Source organism: Ranitomeya variabilis, chromosome 5 (genome assembly GCF_051348905.1).
Source record: "Ranitomeya variabilis isolate aRanVar5 chromosome 5, aRanVar5.hap1, whole genome shotgun sequence".
NCBI classification, from domain to species: domain Eukaryota; kingdom Metazoa; phylum Chordata; class Amphibia; order Anura; family Dendrobatidae; genus Ranitomeya; species Ranitomeya variabilis.
In genome coordinates, this window is record NC_135236.1 from 124,574,405 (window position 1) to 124,582,003 (window position 7,599).

General features: G+C 46.3%; 1 protein-coding gene across 1 annotated transcript in view; it reads right to left on the minus strand.

The window, feature by feature from the left end:
* The window catches only part of NOX5 (NADPH oxidase 5), a 110,532-nt gene extending 102,944 nt beyond the window's left edge, over positions 1-7,588 (minus strand). Inside the window, exon 1 of the mRNA XM_077260857.1 lies at positions 7,481-7,588. The gene's annotated coding sequence lies outside the window, so the exon portion shown is untranslated. The remainder of the gene's footprint in view (positions 1-7,480) is intronic.
* Positions 7,589-7,599: the final 11 nt, after the last annotated feature.

The window sequence follows — 7,599 nt, forward strand, 5'->3', positions numbered from 1 at the left end:
GCACAAAGTCACTATGAAGCGCTATGATGCATATAGCAACTATGAAGAAATATGATGCACAAAGGCAATCTGAAGCACCATGATGCATATAGGAACAATAAAGCAATGTCATGCATATAGGAATAATGAAGCAGTATGATGCATGAAGTAACTATGAAGCGCTATGGTGCATATAGGAACAATGAAGCAATATGATGCATATAGGAACTATGAAGCAATATGCTGTAATATAATGCACAAAGGCAATATGAAGTGCTATGATGCATATAGGAACCATGAAGCAATATGATGCAATATGATGCATGAAGTAACTATGAGGCGCTATGGTATATATAGGAACAATGAAGCACTATGATGCATATAGGAACTATGAAGCAATATGCTATAATATAATGCACAAAGGCAATATGAAGCGCTATGATGCATATAGGAACCATGAAGCAATATGATGCATGAATTAACTATGAAGCGCTATGGTGCATATAGGAACAATGAAGCACTATGATGCATATAGGAACTATGAAGCAATATGCTGTAATATAATGCACAAAGGCAATATGAAGCGTTATGATGCATATAGGAACCATGAAGCAATATGATGCACAAAGGCAATATGAGCACTATGATGTATATGGGAACAGTGATGCAATATGATGCACAAAGTCACTATGAAGCGCTATGATGCATATAGGAACCATGAAGTAATATGATGCAATATGATGCAGAAAGGCAATATGAAGCTCTATGATGCATAAAGGAACCATGATGCAATATGATGCACAAAGGCAATATGAAGCACTATGATGCATATAGGAACAATGAAGCACTATGATGCATATAGGAACATGAAGCATTATGATGCAATATGATGCACAAAGTCCCTATGAAACAGTATGATGCCATATGATGCCAGGGGCACTCAATATGATGCATAGAGGCACTATGTTGCAGTATGATGCACAGAGGCACTCAATATGATGCATAGATGCACTATGATGCAGTATTATTATTATTATTTATTGTTATTGCGCCATTTATTCCATGGCGCTTTACTTGTGAGGAGGGGTATACATAATAAAAACAAGTACAATAATCTTAAACAATACAAGTCATAAATGGTACAGGAGGAGAGAGGACCCTGCCCACGATGGCTCACAATCTACAAGGGATAGGTGAGAATACAGTAGGTGAGGATAGAGCTGGTCATGCAGTGGTTTGGTCGATCGGTGGTTACTGCAGGTTGTAGGCTTGTCGGAAGAGGTGGGTCTTCAGGCTCTTTTTGAAGGTTTCGATGGTAGGCGAGAGTCTGATGTGTTGTGGTAGAGGGTTCCAGAGTAGAGGTGATACGCGAGAGAAATCTTGTATACGATTGTGGGAAGAGGAGATAAGAGGGGAGTAGAGAAGGAGATCTTGTGAGGATCGGAGGTTGCGTGTAGGTAAGTACCGGGAGACGAGGTCACAGATGTATGGATGAGACAGGTTGTGGATGACTTTGTACGTCATGGTTAGGGTTTTGTAGTGGAGTCTCTGGGCAATGGGGAGCCAGTGAAGGGATTGACAGAGGGGAGAGGCCGGGGAATAGCGGGGGGACAGGTGTTTTAGTCGGGCAGCAGAGTTTAGAATAGATTGGAGGGGTGCGAGAGTGTTCGAGGGGAGGCCACAGAGCAAGAGGTTGCAGTAGTCAAGGCGAGAGATGATGAGGGCATGGACTAGGGTTTTTGCAGATTCTTGGTTGAGGAATGTATGGATTCGTGAAATATTTTTGAGTTGAAGTCGGCAGGAAGCGGAAAGGGCTTGGATATGCGGTTTGAAGGAGAGATCAGCGTCAAGGATTACCCCGAGGCAGCAAGCTTGTGGGACTGGGGAGAGTGGGCAGCCATGTACTGTAATGGATAGGTTCGTTGGGGGGGGGGTCGCGTGAGATGGGGGAAAGATGATGAATTCTGTTTTGTCCATGTTAAGTTTCAGAAATCTAGCGGAGAAGAAGGATGAAATAGTGGACAGACATTGAGGGATTCTGGTTAGTAGGGAGGTGATATCTGGTCCAGAGATGTAGATCTGTGTGTCATCAGCATAGAGGTGATACTGAAAGCCATGAGATTCTATGAGCTGTCCAAGGCCAAACGTGTAAATGGAGAAGAGCAGGGGCCCAAGGACTGAACCTTGTGGGACTCCGACAGATAGGGGGCGAGGTGAGGAGGTGGTGTGTGAGTGGGAGACGCTGAAGGTCCGGTCTGTTAGGTATGATGATATCCAGGATAGGGCAAAGTCTGTGATGCCAAGGGATGAGAGGGTCTGTAATAATAGGGAATGGTCCTCTGTGTCAAAGGCAGCCGACAGGTCGAGGAGGAGGAGGACAGAGTAGTGTCGCTTGCTCTTGGTGGTTAAGAGGTCATTGGTGACCTTAGTTAGGGCAGTTTCAGTGGAATGGTGTGACCGGAAGCCAGATTGTAAGCGGTCAAAGAGGGAGCAAGTAGAGAGATGGGAGGACAGTTCAAGGTAGACGTGTTGTTCCAGTAGTTTGGAGGCATAAGGGAGAAGTGATATAGGGCGATAGCTAGATACAGAGGATGGGTCAAGAGAGGGCTTTTTGAGGATAGGTGTGATGGAGGCATGTTTAAAGTTTGAGGGGAAAACACCAGTTGTTAGTGATAGGTTGAAGAGATAGGTTAGGGTTGGGATGAAGACTGTGGTGAGGTTTGGGATGAAGTGGGATGGGAGTGGGTCAAGTGCACAGGTGGTGAGATGCGATCTTGAGAGTAGAGTGGAGAGTTGATCTTCTGTAATGGTGGAGAAGTTGGTTTTGGAGGTGGAGGGCTGGGAAGTCGGGAGGAAGGGCTCTGGGGGTTGTTGACCAAAACTGTCTCTGATGTTCTCAATCTTCTGCTTGAAAATGAGGCAAAGTCTTCAGCTGAGATAAGTGGGGAGGGAGGAGGTGCTGGGGGACGGAGGAGAGAATTGAAGGTGTTGAATGACTGTTTAGGGTTGTGAGACAGGGAGGATATGAGAGATGAGAAGTAGGTTTGTTTAGCTGTGGCGAGTGTGGTCTTGAAAGTAGTGAGGGACTGTTTGAATGCGATGAAGTGCTCGTTGGAGTGGGATCTTTTCCATCTGTGCTCAGCAGCCCTGGAAGCTCGCCTCAGTTCTTTGGTCAGACTGGTGTGCCAGGGCTGTCTGTTGATTTTGCGAGCTTTGGTATGTGTAAGTGGGGCAGCAGATTCCAAAGCTACAGCTATTGTGTTATATAGAGCGGCAGCGTCATCTGCATTGTGTAAGGAACTTATATATGTGAGAGGGAGGAGGGATTCAGAGAATGAATGTAGATCAAGATGTTTAAGATTTCTGCGAGGGTGTGAAAGTTTGTGGGGTGGGGATTGTAGTCATGGAGTGGAGAGGGAAGAGAATGTGAGAAGGTTGTGGTCAGAGAGAGGAAGAGGTGAGTATCATGCACAGAGGCACTCAATATGATGCATAGAGGCACTATGATGCAGTATGATGCACGGAGGCACTCAATATGATGCATAGAAGCAGTATGATGCAGTATTATGCATGGAGGCACTCAATATGATGCATAGAAGCAGTATGATGCAGTATTATGCACAGAGGCACTCAATATGATGCATAGAAGCAATATGATGCAGTATTATGCACGGAGGCACTCAATATGATGCATAGAGGCACTATGATGCAGTATTATGGATGGAGGCACTCAATAGGATGCATAGAGGCACTATGATGCAGTATTATGCACAGAGGCACTCAATATGATGCATAGAAGCAGTATGATGCAAAGAGATGCACAGAATGACTAGGCCATGCTTGAAGGAGCCAAACAAGAGACTAGACTTACACTTTTAAGCAAAATAGGAATCTATCAAGAGCTCCAGATAAATCTCCACTCTGAATAGTACATCTCATTTGTCAGACTGACTCCACCCGAAGGAGCTAATTAATGAGCCGCAGCTAGAGGGCAGTCTTCATGGAGACAATGTGCTGAATTAACACCTTGTGTCCTCCTATGGATTGAGTAGTTAAGTTGCAAAGAAAAGTGAAACACTTGTTTATTGAACCAGAAAATGGAAAGCATGCTTCCAGAAGTCACTCTGAAGTCCAATCATAAGGCTCTGTGCAGACAAGACCTGCAACTAACTTAAGTCCAGTCATGAGATGTAGCCTGGACATATGGCCCTACCATAGCCTAGAGGTCCAAGGCCTAGCTGCAAATGGGTTCCAGGTACAGCTTTGGCACAAAGGCCTGAGACTAGAGTCAGCCCAGAGGCACCGGCCATCAATGCAACATTAAACCATGCACCTGTGCAGGCTCTGTACATGCTAGAAGACAGGGGGAGCTGGTAACGCCGAGTGCCTACCGTGGAAGGAAGCGGCGTCCCGTCAGGAATGCTGCATTACTGTCAATGATTTCATCGCCTGTGCCCCCTTCCGTGTTCCATCGTGGAACGCACGCCGATCCTATGTGCCGGCAACCCGCTCTGACGTCACCGGAAGCGCAACGGCCTTCTCCACCACACGACTTTCGGAAGTAGCGGTGCTTTGCCGGTCGACGTCCTAGCCGAGAGCCCCCCACCAGGAGGAAGCGGCTCTACCCAGGCGCCCATCCGCTCGACTGGTCTCTGGGGCTGAGGGACTCCCCACCGGGGAGATTCCACCCTGGGCTACTTGTCAGGGGGAAGGATTGGACCTGCTGCATGATCCCCCTAAGCCCATTGCACAGGCTGACTATTGGCTGAGGAACCTCTCAAGGAGGAGTCGGCCACGGTCCGTCTGACCGGGGAAAGGGAAGGCTGAGACCCCCGAACTCTGAGTCCATCTGGTACAGCATTGATAGCTGAGGGACCTCTACCCAGTGAGGTGTCGGCCACGGACCACTTGACAGGGGGAAGAGAATCCACAGGCTATCTTCGCTCTAGGAGCAACCTCTTATACAACCGTCCCTGTAGGGACAGGAAAAACACTGGAGGGTGGAGGTGGGAGGGTCCTTTTAATCTCTCTATGATCCTGTCCCGCTATAGGTCAAGGAAGGACGTCCTCCATGGTGCTGTCCTGAGGGACGTAATGGAAAATAAAAATAATAAACCACCATATACTCCCTGATCTGATGTAATCCATGTAATAACGAGTGACCCACGACGATTTCCCGTGGAGAGCTGTCACATCGGCAGATGCGACCGCTCTCCAGGGGCTCCGGGATACAATGACGGAAGGAATCCTTCCTCACTGTATCCCTCTGCTGCTGTGAGTACAGTATAGTTCATACTGTCACTTGTGGCACCGCTGCATGGGAAAATACTCACGCAGCAGTGCTGTAAAGTGAAAGGCCATTGAACCCTCAGTGATAACACTGCAGGAGCCATTGTCTCCTGTCAGTGTGTCACTGGAGGCCTATAGAGCTATCACATTTCCTGATGTGACAGCTCTATAGGGGAGATCGTCATGGGACACTCGTTATTAAATGGACTGCGTCGGACCAGGGAGTATTTGTGTTGGTTTATTATTTTTTTATTTTTTGCAGGCGATCGAGGGCATCGCACGGATTGGCAGAAAAATAAAGATGGCAAAACTGTGTTTTATTTCATTAAAATACTTTATTATGCATGTGTTTGTGTTTATCCCATTAACAACTATAGGATTAGTAATGGATAGGTGTCTTATTGACACCTCTACATTACTAAGCCGGCTTAATGTCACCTTACAATTCAAAGTTGACATTAACCCGCTATTACCCCATATGCCACTGCTACAGGGCAGTGGGAAGAGAGAGGCTAAATGCCGGAATTGGTGCATCTTACAGATGCGCCATTTCTGGGGTGGCTGAGTGCTGGTGTTTGTAGCTGGGGGACCAATATCCATGGTCCCTTCCTGGGCTATGAATATCAGCCTGCAGCTGTCTGCATAGCCTTTTCTGGCTATAAATTATAGGGGGACACCACGTCGGTTTTGGGGGGGGGGGGGGGGGTCCCCCTATTTTATTAGCCAGTAAAGGCTAAATATACAGCTGCAGGCTGATATTCATAGCCTGGGAAGATCCATGGGTATTAACCCCTTCCCAGGCTATAAAAATCGGCCCCTGGTCGCTGGCTTCCCCTCTCTGGCACAGAAAATTGCGCGGGAGCCCACTCCATTTTTTTTCAATTTTTTATAAATTAAACAGATATTGCGTTTAAGGCCGGGGTCACACGCTCTCGCATCAATACCCGGCACTGCCGCCGACACTCGGGAGTGGGGTGTGCGGCTGCATGTATTTCTATTCACAGCTAGGTCAACCAAGGTGTGGATGAAGGACCACCACGTCAAAACCCTGTCATGGGCAGCCCAATCTCCAGACCTGAACCCCATTGAAACCCTCTGGAATGTAATCAAGAGGAAGATGGATAGTCACAAGCCATCAAACAAAGAAGAGCTGCTTACATTCTTGTACCAGGAGTGGCATAAGGTCACTCAGGAAAGCATGCCAAGACGCATGAAAGCTGTGATTAACAATCATGGTTATTCCACAAAATATTGATTTCTGAACTCTTCCTGAGTTAAAACATTAGTATTGTTGTTTCTAAATGAATATGAACTTGCTTTCTTTGCATTATTTGAGGTCTGAAAGCACTGGGTTTTTTTGTAATTTTTACCATTTCTCCTTTTCAGAAAAAAAATACAAAATTTATTGCTTGGAAATTTGGAGACATGTTGTCAGAAGTTTATAGAATAAAAGGACAATTTACATTTTACTCAAAAATATGCCTATAAAGAGAAAAATCAGACAAACTGAACATTTTGCAGTGGTCTCTTAATTTTTGCCAGAGCTGTGTCTATTATCTAATATCTATCTGTGTGTGTAAACATTATTCTTCAATGGAGTATGTAAATGAAGAGGTTGGGCAAGAAATTACATCACAATTCTTTTTTTTGTGTTCAATAATAGATCTTTATTTAGCTTTCAAAAACGCATCCAAATCCACATAAAAAAACGCATCAAATCCGCATCGATTTTTCCATGCTTTTTCTTGCAAGAGATGCAGATTCTGTGCAGAAAATTGTGCAGGCAAATCTGCAACGTGTGCACATACCCTTAGGGGATGGAATTGAGGAGGTTTGCAGATTTAGCCCAGATCCCTCAGATAAGATCATGTCATGTGGCCCCACACACAGTACAGGGCCAGTCACACACACCGGTGATTACCTGCAGGGGCCACTAGGGGGCGCGGACTACAGTCAGGTTGTATATGTGTAGTGGGCGCCCCCTAGTGGCCACCACAGTTATCTCATGACTAGTTCTGTTTGTCAAGGCTGAGGCCGGAATAACTGCTTCTCGTTCCACCAGAGGAGGGGACACGAAAACAGCCAAGCACAGCTGCGCTACGCTATTTGCGTAACTCTCACAAAACTTAAGAGTTACGGAAACGGCGTAGCAAAACCACATACGCTATTGGCGTAAGTCCTCTCATTTTCTGTCCTGTACAACATATCCTACCCCAGCGGTAGTCTCCTATCACGATGCACGACAGTCTGCTCCACCAGCAATCCCTCGTCCCCAGCTCCATTACACTGAATAATCCCAGCACGACCTCATCGACTGAATGGGGAAGGGGA